At 42.2% G+C, this 14,760-nt stretch overlaps 1 pseudogene; it reads right to left on the bottom strand.

The window, feature by feature from the left end:
• Positions 1–13,925: 13,925 nt before the first annotated feature.
• On the bottom strand, positions 13,926–14,044 carry LOC113835407 (annotated as a pseudogene).
• Positions 14,045–14,760: the final 716 nt, after the last annotated feature.

Here is a 14,760-nt window from a genome sequence, read left to right as displayed (position 1 = left end):
GAATGACACAATACAATACATCACCATCTCCACCACAGAGACCACAATCAGCAAGTGGCAACCAGGTTCTTTTTTTTTTTTTTTTTTTTTTTTTCTGAGACAGGATTTCTCTGTAAAACAGTCCTGGCTAATCTGAAACTCACTCTGTAGGCCAGGCTGCCCTTGAAAACACATAGATATGCCTGCCTCTGCCTCCCTAGTCCCAGGATTAAAGGCATGTGCCACTGCAGTCTGGCATGACAACTAGGTTCTTAGCTGCTGGCCCTCTGCTTGTCCTCATGCAACGTATACATAGGGCTTATACATTTCTGTCTGAAAACAAACCAAAGGTTCAAAAAATGTGACTTATGTCATCTCACATGTCACTTTGAGAATAATCTGTAAAATCCACTCTGCCAGACACTGATTCCTCAAGGCACTCAGTGGCCTGAGCACTGATGTGCCACATAGGTCTGGGTGTTTCTCACATCCTGCCTAAAATTCTGGACACCCTCACTTCCTACTTGGCTGTCACACAGTTGTCTGTTAGATTGCTAGGAAAATTATTGTTACTATGCCTAGGTTGCTTTCATTTGCTTTGCTTATTTATTTTCTGTTGCCCTCTCAAAATTACATTTGGGTAAGAAATCTCCTCAGCGTGGGCTGCAGAGATGGCTCAGTGGTTAAGAGCACTGGCTGCTCTTCCAGAGGTCCTGAGTTCAATTCCCAGCAACCACATGGTGGCTCACAAGCATCTGTAATGAGATCTGGTGCCCTCTTCTGGTATGCAGGCACATGTGCAGACAGAACACTGTATACATAATAAGCAAACAAATCTTAAAAATAAGATATAACCTGCATGCCTAGCTTAATTATTTTTTTTAAAAAAAAAGCTGGGCGTTGGTGGCGCCCAGCACTTAGGAGGCAGAGGCAGGTGGATCTCTGTGAGTTCGAGACCAGCCTGGTCTACAAGAGCTAGTTCCAGGACAGCCTCCAAAGCCACAGGGAAACCCTGTCTCAAAAACTCAAAAACTCAAAAAAAAAAAAAAAAAAAAAAAAAGAAAAAAGAAATCTGCTCAGCATGCCTGTTTGATAGCGATCTAATCGCAATCGCAGAGTTGCTTCTTGCTGTTATCTAAGTGCCAGTCAACTTGGCAGCCAACTCACATTTTCACCTTCTTGGTGATCTGCAATTCACTCAACTTTCACCAAACAAAATGAGTAACTTAGAGTCCTTTTCTCTTCCTCCACCACTACAGCTGTGTAAGCAAACATCGAGTATGCAGGCTCTAAATAATAGGTTGTAACAGTTAATTTTATGTATTAATGCAATTGAGTGACAGTTGCCTAGATATGAGATTGAACCCTTTTCGGGATTATTTTTTTATGTGTGAGAGGATCTTGAGGTGAAATTTACTTTGAAACCATTGAAATTTAACTAATGCAGACTATCCTCTATAATACAATGGACTTCATCCAATCATAGGTTGTGAATAGGAGGACTCAGCCTCTCTGGCCTAAAGGGGGTTCTGCCAGCACACAGCCTTACAAGTTGCCGGCATCCCTGGCTCCTCTCTTTGCCCATGTTTCCAGCATACCCTGTGCTTTTGGCCTTGCTAGCCTCCATAATTACAGAAGCCAACAAACAAACACAACTACACTCACATGCATCCTGTTGGTTTTGTTTTGCAAGAGAACTTTAATACCCTAGTGTTTTATAAGTTTCTATTAAACTCATAAAAGAATAGAAAATTATTAAAACACCGAAGACATGCTCGTGAGCAATTCCAAATTTATTACTTGTAGTAAAACTAACATTTGGGTTCTTTGCTTGGTCTGTTCAGTTCTTTTTCTATTTATTTTTCTTTGTGGTGCTGGGGAATGGATCCATGGCTGTGCCTTGTTCATGATAGGAAAGGTTTATACCACACAGCTATGCCTTGAGCCCCAGTTCTGTTGTGTGCATTGAACAGGTACAGCAGTTGCCATAGTAACTTACAAATCAGCCTCAGATTTCTCACAGAAGATGCCTGCACTCAGGCCCTGGGAAGTCCATGGACAGGTGTGAGATGCAGTGAACAGCTGCCAGTGTCCTCCACACCTGGGGAAAGTCTTACCATGTAGCTTCTTGGCATCTGGATGTTCTGATTTTTTTTCCCTCTCAGCAACTGCTTAGAGTGGCTGTTAGACCAGAATACCAACTATACTATAGTTTTAGAGGATCAGTTGTCCTGGAAAGTCCAAAAGAAATTGTCCCAGGAAACAACTGACCTAAGAATACAGAGACAAATTGACTTCTGGTGACAACCATCTAACTTATCTATGATTTGGGAAAGCAATCTCAGCAACTGGCAATAGCATCTTCTCTAAGTGAGACATCCCAGAGATACATTTGAGGTTATAAGAGAAAAAGCAGTCCTCTTTTCCCTTGAGTCAAATTTTCTGCAGCATTGAGAAAGATTAATAACATTCTCAGCAAGCATATTAAACTGTTATTTATTACTAAAACAAACATAAATATGTTTGGGAGCAGAGTACAAAATTTTCACCTTTTCCAAGACTCACAAATGAGTGGTTTCAAGTAGGTTCTTAACCACTGTTAGTCAGCATTATATTTGCCTCTGCCCTCAGCAGGATGCCTTTGATGAAAAAAGTTTCAAATGCATGAGCAGATGAACAGGCAAAGAAAATGTGGTACAAATACACAATGGGATTTCATATATCTGCAAAAAATTCATGACATTTGCAGGAAAACGCATAGAACTGGAAATCATTATGTTAAATGAAACAAACCAGGCTGGAAAGACAAAGAATTGGGTGTTTTCTCCTATGTGCAAAAACTGGATTTAAAATTTTTCGTGTGTGTGTGTGTGTGTGTGTGTGTGTGTGTGTGTGTGTGTGTGTGTGTGTACCACGAAGCTGGAAAGAGGATCAGAAGAGTATAGGAAGAAATATTGGATGGTAATGGGGTTCATGTGATAAGAAAGCGGAAAGGGTGACCCACTGGAAAGAGAACCAGCAAGAGGGCAGCAGGGAGTACAAGGGATGGGGACAATGGAAATAAAGTATAGGGACACGTATGTATGGAGATGTCATGGCTGAAACCTGAAACCTGTTACCTTGTATACTAGTCTAAAAACAGCAAGATAAATAAAAATAGAATGGCTTTAGGAAGTGAAAAGGGTGGCAGCTGCCAGCTCTGTGTGACAGGACTATGCTTTGAATTAACAAATAAGAAAGATCTAGCTCCCTCAAAGAAGAGGCAACAAAACCCAGAGCCATGAGTACAATGTTTTAATGACACTATTATTTTGATTTTACATCCCATCTCTCAGAAAAGCACCTCTCCCGCTTGGGTAAATAAATGCTTTCACTGTAGTCTTTATGTTCATTCACAAGACTGGGTGTTTATGGAGAACTTCCAATTTCAGGTGTCTATAAGGGCTTTCATAATTGTACCTTTCAACATTTCCACAAGATAGACATAACGTGGTGAAGGCTACATTGAATCTACCCCCATTTCTCCAAGCCTGTGGTTTGGGCACACTGTTGTGCTAACTCCTAGCGTATATGTTCCTTCCCTTTCTGGGCTCAAGCACATTTACTAGGCAGCAGATATATCAAAGGCCAAAGTGTTCCTGTCAAAATAGCGATGTACACTTGCTTTCAAAATAGTCCACACTTCCCGAACCTGCAAAGGAAACACTCAAGTCAGCACCTCTGAGCAGGAGGGACATGAGCTGCATTGGTTATTTTCACTACCTAACACCTGTACTAATGTGTTTATTCTAATGCTCAGATGTGTTACCGGATTGTTGGGGGACACTGTGAATCAATGTGGCAGTCTTGTTGCATTACAGAATCTATCTGTTGGTTACAGATCCAGTCTGTGGCTCAGTCAGGAGTGCATTTGAAAATTTCCACATGGCATAAAGAAGGCACAGCCTATCAAGCCTATGTAATCATCTCATTTGCCAAATAAACCATGTCTTAATGATTGTAAAGGGTGTCAGTTGGAGAAAAGTGAGCACAAAACTAGATGCGTTGTCTGCTTGGTGATTTCTATCAGCAGCTGCTAAGCAGAAGCAAAGTGATGCTGGTAGAGCAGTTAAGACCCCCTCGTGCAGAGCAAAGCTAGTGGTGGAGCTATACGAAAACCAGGACGTTCCACTTTTTAATGTTTTTATAATGGTCTCATGCCTGGTGACAATGACAGCCTGGTATGGAAAGGAAGGAAGGAAGAAAGAAAGGGAGAAAGGAGGGAGGGAGAGATGGAAAAAGGGAGGGAGGGAGAGAAGGAAGGAAGAAAGAAAGGTAAATAACTTGCCATAGACTTATTTTTTGAAGTTGTTAAATTGTAAAGGGGGAATCGTGGCTAACAGGTACCCTCAGGTAATTTAGTAATTTTACTGGGCTCAGAGTTTCATTGTATTCTTCTATCAGGAAAGCAAACATGAGATCCAGCTGCTTAATGCATGCTGATTCTTATTTATCTTGGAGTGGGAACATGTGAGTAGGAAAATGCACAAAAGATAAGCAAATTAAGGGACATCAAAGGCACAATGATGATCACAGAGGAAAGCTAGGCACTAAATAACTGAGAGTAGACTAAATTTGGCTGAAATTGATCAATCAATCAATCAATCAATCCACTTATCCACCTACCCAAGCCTTCAATAACACATTAAGCCTTGACTGTGTAACAGCCAATGTGCAGATCCAAAGAATATATTACCTGGATGGATAAGACAAGGGCCTGGCTTTTGTAATTGAGTGAGGTTGGGCATATGAAACTAATATTCCCCATATGATACTGTAAGAACTGTTCACATGCCGGGCGTTGGTGGTGCACGCCTTTAATCCCAGCACTCAGGAGGCAGAGGCAGGTGGATCTCTGTGAGTTCAAGGCCAGCCTGGTCTCCAGAGCAAGTGCCAGGATAGGCTCCAAAGCTACACAGAGAAACCCTGTCTCGAAAAACCAAGAAAAAAAAAGAGAACTGTTCACATATGAACAGCATGCAAAGGGGAGGGAGAAGGAAACACAAATGTCCCCTTGGATAAAGAGGGGCTATCAGAGAAGAAAGTACGTTTGAGCTCAATCTTTAAGCAAAACGTGGCATTTATCAGTAAAAGCCTTTTTATGGGGAGGGAGAGAGATCACAGCTCAGAGAAGCTAAAAAGGAAAGCATGAAGCAAAGCGGTGGCAACAGAATGCCAGCGATACAATGCCAGTTTAAAAAGATGACAGCAAAAGGGCCACTTGTATCAAATACCAGTACCTCATCAGCCAGTGCAGTTCCCCTCCCATCTGGGTTGTAATCTGTGTTCCAGAAATCTTGCAAGTGAACTACTTGTCTTTTCAGGTGTAAGAACTGGTTTGCTGGGTCCTCCATCAAAAATGGGGCTCCCAATACTTCTGCAATTAGACCAAGGGCACAGAATCTCTTAGGACAATGCATCACATTTGTGTTTCCTCTAAAACTGGCACGGCTCTGGTGTTTGGGTAACCAGGTTTCTGAGGTTGGGAAAACTAAGCCCTGAGGGATATGGCAGGTCCTTTGTAACCTCTGTACTGTCACCATTATAATCTACAGGTGGATAGAAAAGTATTGCAGAGTTGTAGTACATGTATGGGAACCTCAAAGCCTGGATTAAAATTCTAGCCATATTGCTTTTCTGCAGAAATTACTTAATTATTCTAAGCTCTAGTTTTATTGTAGGTAAAGGACTCTAAAAACAACACAATAGATAGAGGCTCACTGTCTTAAACCAGTTTAAACCAGTTAATGTTTGTATCCTGCCAACTGGTCCTACTTAAGATCCTGTCTCAAAAACTAAACAATAACACACACACACACACACACACACACACACACACACACACACACCAATCCTCAAGAGGATAGAGAGATGGTTCAGTGGTTAAGATCACTGACTGTTCTTCCTACCCATACACATTAACAAAACCAAAAATCAGACCCTTAGAATCTTCCTTATCATTTTTATTGCCTTTCTTTTTGAGAATTTCCTACATGTGAATGGATTATTCACATTATTTTCATTTCATCTCCCCTTCTGCCCCCTTCAGCTCCTCCTGTGCCCCCACTTCCCCTGAAATTCATGACCTCTCCTTTTCCAATTATTACTGTTAGATGTGTACATATGTACATATACATAGTCAACCTCCTGAGTTCATTTAGCTTTGCTCATATGTATATGTGTTTATAATTGACAAGGGATTGGTTAACCTTTCTGGGGTTCCTCCCTGGAAAAGACTAATTCATTCTCTCTCTCTCTCTCTCTCTCTCTCTCTCTCTCTCTCTCTCTCTCTCTCTCAGAAGCCATGATTTGCATGTAGTTCTTCAACTAGGGGTGAAGTCCTATGAGATCCCCATCTGGAACTCTTCATGGTGACAGTACATTATCTTTTGTTTCAAGAATAACAAAGCTATTCAGAAATGCAACACAATGTAGTTAATGTGGAGAAAAAAAATGGAACTACTCCCTACCTCTGTAGCAACAATATAATCTCTGCCTGGTTTTTTGATAAAGAAACGTTTCTTACAAAATGCAAAGCTAAAGAATGCTATATTAGGAGCTATCCAGTCTCATAATTAACAGGGCTAATGACCAATACTTTGGAGCCAAGTTATGGTGAGACACAGCATTCTTTCCCATAAGGCTTGCTGGTTAGTTGGTGTCAAAGGTCAATGATACACAGCAGAATGAGGCAGCATGTGGTCCACTTACACTGTTCTTGAAGATCAGAGCAGAGGGCACAAACAGCTGTTTCCATGGTCATTTAGGAAGAAAAGCTTAGTTCAAAAGGATGGCAGAAGAGGCTGATTGAGATTAGAGGAATGGTGTGTGGAAAAAGAGTTTTCATCAGAACCTACAAAGCCTACATCTGAAAACAGTGATTAGAAATAAGTAGAAGAAAGAGTCATAACTGTTAATATTTAGTTTCAGAATACTGTAGTGACAGGTACCAGAGTAATGCAATTTCACACAATCCAACTGGAATATCCGTGGGAGCCTCTCCCATGACTCCCATACCCCTCTGCCTCCCAATGCTCATACCCCCTGTATATTCCCTTCTTTCTGTTCCTAGGGTTGTCCTGTGTAGCCTAGGACACTGCCAAAATGATGGCATGAGACTCTTCTGTGACTAGTGTATGGCTGCTGCTGGGTTCTTTATTGACTCACTTGCTCTAAGAGAGGGTAGATGCTATGATCTCAAGCATCTCCCCAAGGAAGAGGCCCACAGCTGAAGGAAAAGCTTCCCAACATCTGTGTGCACAGCCACCTGGAAACTAGAAACTCTAGATAGGCCTTAAGATGATTGGAATGCCCACACACCCATTTAATGTATCATTATGAAAACAAAAACAAACCAAAAACCAAAACCAAAACCAAAACCAAAAAAACAAAACCAAACATCCAAGCCAGAACCAAGGTCCTAAGTGCTCGAAAACTCTCGACCCTGAAATGGGAATAATAAATGCTTATTGTTTCAAGCTGTTACAATTTGAGGCAATTAGCTACACCATAGTAGATAACTACTGCAATAGGCACTTGCTAAGATCAAGGAGAATTATTGCTCACAAGGGTGGGTATATAGTCAACTAAGGGAGGGGCCTAAGCACCTAACACTCAAAGGACATATTCTCGGGGGGGCGGGGGGGGCATGCAAATTTTATGCGTTAAGATCGTCACTTCCTCCTTGCTAGTCCCTGTTCTGATAATTGTAATTGCTTGGTAAGATAATCAGAAGATAACCCTGGTCTGTCACCTCTGCATGCATGCAAAGACAGGGGATAAGCCACCTGTGCCATGTAGGACTTCATAATCAGAGTTAATGGGTAACCTGGGGAAGACACATTGAGATCAGACCATCTATAGTATGTGTCACTACTTACTATGGATATTTTGTTTTATTTTATTTCTTTTAACTTTTAGACAAGGTCTTACTATGTAACTATGGCTAGTCTGGTACTGGCTATGTACACAAGGCTGGCCTCAAACTCCTATCAATCCACCAATTCTTCTACCTCAACCTCCTTTGTATTATTAATATAGGCATGCATCATCTTGACCAGTTTTAAGGGTATAATCAATTTGGATACTGCCATGGAGACCTTACAGAGAACCTGGCATAGTTAGCAGACGTGTAAGTCTCAATAGATAGGGAAAGACAGTGAAAAACAAGAACTCGTGTTTGAAGTTGAAAGAAGCTGAGGGACAAGGGTGTAGGGAGCCGTCCCTGCATTCTCCATTACAATGATGGTGCCTGCAGGCACTGAATGTAAATTATTTCGCAGGTGCTGGGTAATTTTCCATTTCTTTGATCTCTGCCTATCCCGTGGCTCATATGGCCTGAGGAGCTGAAGCCATTCATAGGGTGACACGTCCCAGGCGGGGCTGCCAGCCTTTATTAGGGGACAGGATTCTTGGCTCGGGGTCTCCGTTCTGGTAAGCTTATGCTCTCCTCTCTCAAGATGCATTAAAGCTTTCCTGCAGAAGGATCCGAGTGTCCTGTGTGATTCTTGCCAGCGAGAATATCGCGTGGGACACAAGGGACTGGATATCCAACCAAGACCAGGTTCAGCAGCCCCCACTCTGCCAATGTGGTGGAAAGGAACAGACAAGCTTAAACACTAGGTCTATTTTAGCATACTTCCAACCTGTCTTCTCCCAGATTCTGGTAACCACGGTTACCTATCTTACTGAAGATGCATTACAGGTACCTGGAATAAGTGGGCTCATCCAGGATTCAAGCTTTATTTCACTTAGCAAAATGTATTCATGGTCCACCCATGCTGTGAAGGGCTGGCATACCATTCCTTCATAAGGCTGAACAACACCATATAAACCTGCCATATCTATCTTCCTATTCACGGCTCTGCTTTGTTGGTGGTGAGGAGGCTCAGATGGGAAAAGGAGAGAGCAGGTCCAAAGACACAAGGTTGAGCCTCTTCTAATTGTCAGGTGAGTGGTAATGACAATGGAGATGGGAAGTCACCACAGATGTGAAGAAACTCAGAAGGGCCCTCATTCATTCAGAGTCTGGACAAACTAGCGCTGAAGTTTCTGTTTAGTTAAGAGGTGGTGGTGGGGGAGCTCCTCAGGTTTCTCATTTATTCCTCTGGAAGAAAAGGAGTTAAGTCATGATGTTACATATCCTGAGCCTTATAATCCTGTTGAAAAAGATGATTTTTTTCTAAATAAGGTGAGTTACAATGCAAAGAGGACCAAATATTACCATTGCCAGCGAATAATAATATTGCTAAATTGCAGTGCTTAGGCTATAATTTCCAGGCAGAAGAAGAAAGTGTATTAGTTGCCCCACATCGTGCTACTTCAGATCACCCAGAAGTAAAACGGATATTCTAAAGTGCGATTACCCTGGTACAACCTCTGAGAACAAAGGAGCTATTACATAGGCCTCGGTAGAGAAGTATGATTTAGAATATATGTCATTGCTATTTTAAGCTTTAATAACCCTATCTTTGGAACTCTGCTCTCTTTTTCCTCATGGAAAATGTTTAACTGATACAACCCTCTCTTGCTTCTCAGGGCAAAGCACCCACCTCAGCATAACAGGCCCAACAGGCAGCCAATAAATATTAATTGATGGTGATAATAATATCACCCAAGAGCGAGAGGCAGCAAGTGTTATTTATTATCTGGCATTACAAATGGGAAAATTGACACTGGGGGATGAAATGACTCACTCAAGGTCACATCTGAAGTCAGTGGCCAGGCTGGAAATAAAATCTAACTAATATAGTGGGGCATGCTATTACCCTCTCTGCTTGAGAAATTTCTCCTCCCTTTTTCATTTTGCCTGATCAACCTTGAAAGTTAGTGAAAGCAAGAGCAGGGTTTTGAGTTTGTGGGTCTATTTAATATTGCCGGGCTCTGGAAATTAAACCCTGAGTTTTATTGCTTTGTGGGTTTTCACAAGGGTATTTTGTGTTTTTGTTTTCTGAATGTAGTTTATATCAGACAGGTTAACACCTTCCTTAAAATCTTCATAAGCCATATAAAATAATTAATTATAACTCTCTCTCTCTCTCTCTCTCTCTCTCTCTCTCTCTCTCTCTCTCTTTTGGTTTTCAAGACAAGGTTTCTTTGTGGCTTTGGAGGCTGTCCTGGAACTAGCTCTTGTAGACCAGGCTGGCAGGCTGGTCTCGAACTCATCTGCTTCTGCCTCCCGAGTGCTGGGATTAAAGGTGTGCGCCACCACCTCCAGGCAATTATAATTCTTTATAGTTCATTCTTTTCTCATTCCTTGTTAGTCAGAATTAATAAGTTACGTTGATGTTCTGCCTAGATGTTCTCAAATACCCTCCAAAGAAAACGCTAAGGACAGAGACTTCAGGCCGGACAGCGAGCACTTCAGTTACTAGGCACAAGGGACCCATGTTTTCTTGTCCCTGCTGGTGACACCCTACATCCCTCATGGAGCTACTTCTCCCATACCTCATTTCTGTTGTCCAGGGAGGTTGAGTAGCATACTCTCTAAGATGTACTGGAACAAAGTAGAAATGGTTCCAAAGAAGTAAGTATAAAAGAGGATGATGTGAAAACATGCACAAATGTAAAAATAATGCTAAAACAAATTTAAATCTCTATAAATGTAGGAACAAAGATCAGATATTCTATTAAGTTTCTATTCAGTCTCTCTCATTTTTTCCCCTTTGCTACAGGATCTTGCTTTGTAGCCCAAGTGGCCTCAATTCACTGCTATGTCTCTGCCTTAGCGTTCAGTGTTGGTATTATAGCCACAAGCTACCATGCTTAGCTTTAAGGTCTTTTCTTTCTTTCTTCCTTCATTCCTTTCTTTTCTTTTCTTTTTTGTTTGTTTGATTTTTGAGACAGGATCTCTGTGTAGCCCTGGCTGTCCCAGAACTCGCTCTGTAGATTAGGATGGCCTCAAATTCAGAGATCCTCCTGCCTCTGTCTCCTGAGTGCTGAGATTAAAGGTGTGCACCACCACTGCCCTGCTAAATTCTTAAAGCATAGTAAGACTACTTATTTCATTCCCTTCTCACTCTCACACTTTGGTTACCTGTTCAAACATTTGCAGTCGGGAGATAGAAGACTTGTATTTAGTACAACAAATACTCTCAGAAGGGATTGATGAATATGGGAGAAGTAAGGTGATTTGTGTCATGAGAGAAAAAGTGAAGAAGAGACAGGAAACTAGAAAGAAAACGTGGGAAGAAACCATCCTGACATGGTCACATGTGCCTCTAATCCTAGCACCAAGGCTGGAGCAGGAAAACTAAAATTTTCAGGCCAGCCTGGGCTAGAGAGTGAAAGTTTGTGAAAAAACTAACAGGAGAGCCTGATGGCTGTAAGACCCCCAGAAACTCAGGCTTCCAGGATCTCAGCCCAGGACCTCAGCTACCCCAATCACCATGCAGAGTCGATGCAAACTGCATGAAGCTTTATTATAGTTGTTTAACGAGCTAACCCCACATTAGCTAGGGCCTTCTATCCATCCACCATGGCGGATGGCTAGGAAAGACAGCTTGAATCGGCTGCATAGAAATCTTATAGGGCAGCCAGCGTAAGGGGAGTGTCTAGGGGTACACACAGGCTCAGGATTGGTGTGCCTCCAAGCTTGGAGGGTTTGCCCTATGTTGATTGGTCAACTGGTTGTTATGGCCCATAGGCCCTTCCAGGGTGGTTGCTATGCTCTGCGCGTCATTGCTGTGCACTTGTCCGTAAAGCATACCCAGAGCCGTAGAGCATAGCACCACCACCTAACTTCTGATTGGTCCCTTGCCACGAGGCAGACATCTGACTTCCTAGTGACCAAGGCAAGGTCAGGGCAAGCATGTGTTCAGCTGTTATGGCTACCGAAATGGGGAGCTGGTCCCTTCAGTGGCCGTGGTGTGTGTGTGTGTGTGTGTGTGTGTGTGTGTGTGTAATCCTAGCACTTGGAAAATGAAATGTGTGGGGGCAGACAGTGTTAACCTGGGACACTCGAGACCCTATTTCACAGGGAAAAAAAGAATAAAAAAATAGAGAATGAAAGAATCAAAAGGAATCAAAGGAAAGAGGCAAAACTGGAGAAAAAGGGAGGCAACAAATGACAGAAGAACATAAAAGGTGGCAAGCCACGGGACAAAGGGACAGGGCCCATGGGGGTGGGGGAGGACACCAAGGATGGGAAAAAAGAGGTGGAAAAACAGAAAGGTAGACTAAATTACAGACTTGGTTTGCAATTGTCATGTGTTAAAATATTTAGCGGGATTCTTCACATCTGAACCTTCAGCTGAGACACTTCAGCTTTATTGACCTGAGAATTGCTGATGTAGCCCACAATGGCCTTAGATTCACTGCCATGCCCCTGTTGCAGCTTACTGAGGATGGTGTTATAAACATACGTGAAGAATTTGGCAAAGTAGTACCACCTGAGTTTAGCTCAAGTCTCTTCCAGCTCTCGGCACACATGAAGTGGCAGTCACATGCAGGCAGACATACCGCACGGTATCTTGGGCATGGCAAAGCTTTCATTAGTTTTTACTCACACGAGCAGGAAAGTTGAAAGCCCATGAGAGGTGGAATTTCATACAATATGACAGTGAAGCCTGGGCCACTGCCTGGCTGTGTTGATAGAATCCATGTTTTCCGGGTGACAACAAATGGTCAGGTAAACAGTTTCTCTATACCATTCAATCTACCTAATGAATCTGGTCTTTAGTAATGACACTTTTTTTCTCCAATTGAATTATTTCCCATCACTATTACTTATTGTCACTATGCATGTCCTTAAGAGTATCTGCCAAAAGAGTATCTGTCAATGTCAAAAAAAAAAAAAAAGTATCTGTCAATCTTATAATCAGTTCAAGGCCACACCTGTACTCCCAGTGTTTGGAAAGCTGAAGCAAGTGGATCTCCTGAGCTTATAGGGAATTCCACCACCCTGAGATACATAAGACAACATCATCTCACTCAAACACAATTAAGCAGGTAAGATAATAATAATAATAAAATCTCACAAAATAAAAGTTGCATCAGGAAATATCAACTCTTCTAAGAATGAGAGCCCTCTAAGGAGTTTCTGTAAAGAGCTACTTTCATGAACAGGAGGGAGGCTGGCAGAGAGGGATTAAAGGTTCAGACAAGGACCCGAAGAAGACTGTGTGAGCCTAAGGGCCCTTGTCAAAAATGAACACGATACAAAACAAAGCAAAAAGAAAACAGAAAGTCTTTCAACATAGATTGTCATGGCTTACTAACTGGGGAGTGAGAACTAAGGGCTGGAATGGCCAGAGACAAACAGGCCAAAGCTGTTTGATTTTCCTTCCTGTCTACAACTATCAGACATCCTTGTGCTTTATGGACAAATATGATCACAGGTCAACAACATGGACATGGACGTCCAAGCTGTTTAACATGTGCATCAACTCTAGTTATTAAATCAAACCAGAAAGTCGTAAATGCTGAGGGAAAGAAATCTGGTTTTTATTTTAGCAAACAGCAGTAAAAACTGTCTTTTAAAAGGCAATTTGGAAACAATTATCAACCAAATACTCTTGCAGTCATTGCTTTGTTTCAGACAGGGTTGCACCATCCAGTTCAGGTTAGCCCCCTACTCATGATCCTGCTGCCTCAGCCTCATGAGTGTTGGGATGACAGATATGTACTATCACCCCTACTCTGTTTAATTCTTAATAATGTGCAAAGATTGTCTTACTAGGGAAAAACATTTATTTTCCACAGAGTCCCTTGCAGACCATGCTGGCCACCAGCTCACTCTTTTGCCCAGGATGACTGTGAACTTCTTCAGATCTTTTTGTAAGTGCTCGGATTACAGGCATGGACTATAAGATCAGGTTTATATAATACTGGGCTTCAGGGCATACTAAACGAACACTCCACCACTTGAGCTATAGCCTCAGTCCCCATATTTACTCTTTTATCTTTTCTGTCTGTAGTACACAGTATTCCCAGTAGGTCTCCCATCCAAGTACTAACCAGGCCTGACCCTGCTTAGCTTCTGAGATCAGACAAGATTTGGTGCATTCAGGGTGGTATGGCCATAGCCAGCATATTCATTTTTTATGTTTGATTTTAATAGATGACCTGCTGAGATAGATACACATTGAATTTAGCACTACTCTGAGTAGTGCTAGAATGAGGAACCACCTGGAAAAGCTGCTGGCTGGACCCTGTTACCTTGTCAGATATTGTTGCCCAACTTTCTAATTCCTGTTCTTTTGGTGAGGAACCAGTGGTCAACTTAGTGGGTCTAGTTCTCCAGCACAAGGCCTTGCCTGTGTTCTGATGCCCATCTCAAGCCTGACTGCAGTGTTGCCATGGATGAGGCATACAGCAGGATGAAGGGTTTGCTTTTACACTGTAGCATGAATAATAAAACCCAGAGACAGATACTGGGGTTCAAGCTGAAGATCAGAAAAGCAAAGCAGCTAAACCACTAGCTCTTACCTCTCCCTCAGACCAAAATGAGTGATCCTGCAAATCCCCCGAGGACAATTCTTTCCCTGTGTGGAAACTAAATCTCCTTATGAGACCCTTTGCATCTTCCTTTTATACCTCCCTCATGCTGGGATTAAAGGCATGAGCTCTGTTTCTCTTTTAGACTGATTCACTCTCATGCAGCACAGGGTGGTCTTGGATTCCCAGAGATCCAGACATTTCCATCTCCTGAGTCCTGGGATTAAAGATGAGTACCACCACTGGTTCTATGGCTGTGGCTAACTTTGTATTTTGATGCCTAGTGGCTTTATTAGATCATAAATA

Source organism: Cricetulus griseus, chromosome 4, assembly GCF_003668045.3.
Source record: "Cricetulus griseus strain 17A/GY chromosome 4, alternate assembly CriGri-PICRH-1.0, whole genome shotgun sequence".
Classification (NCBI taxonomy): domain Eukaryota; kingdom Metazoa; phylum Chordata; class Mammalia; order Rodentia; family Cricetidae; genus Cricetulus; species Cricetulus griseus.
This window is presented reverse-complemented; position numbering and strand designations above follow the sequence as displayed.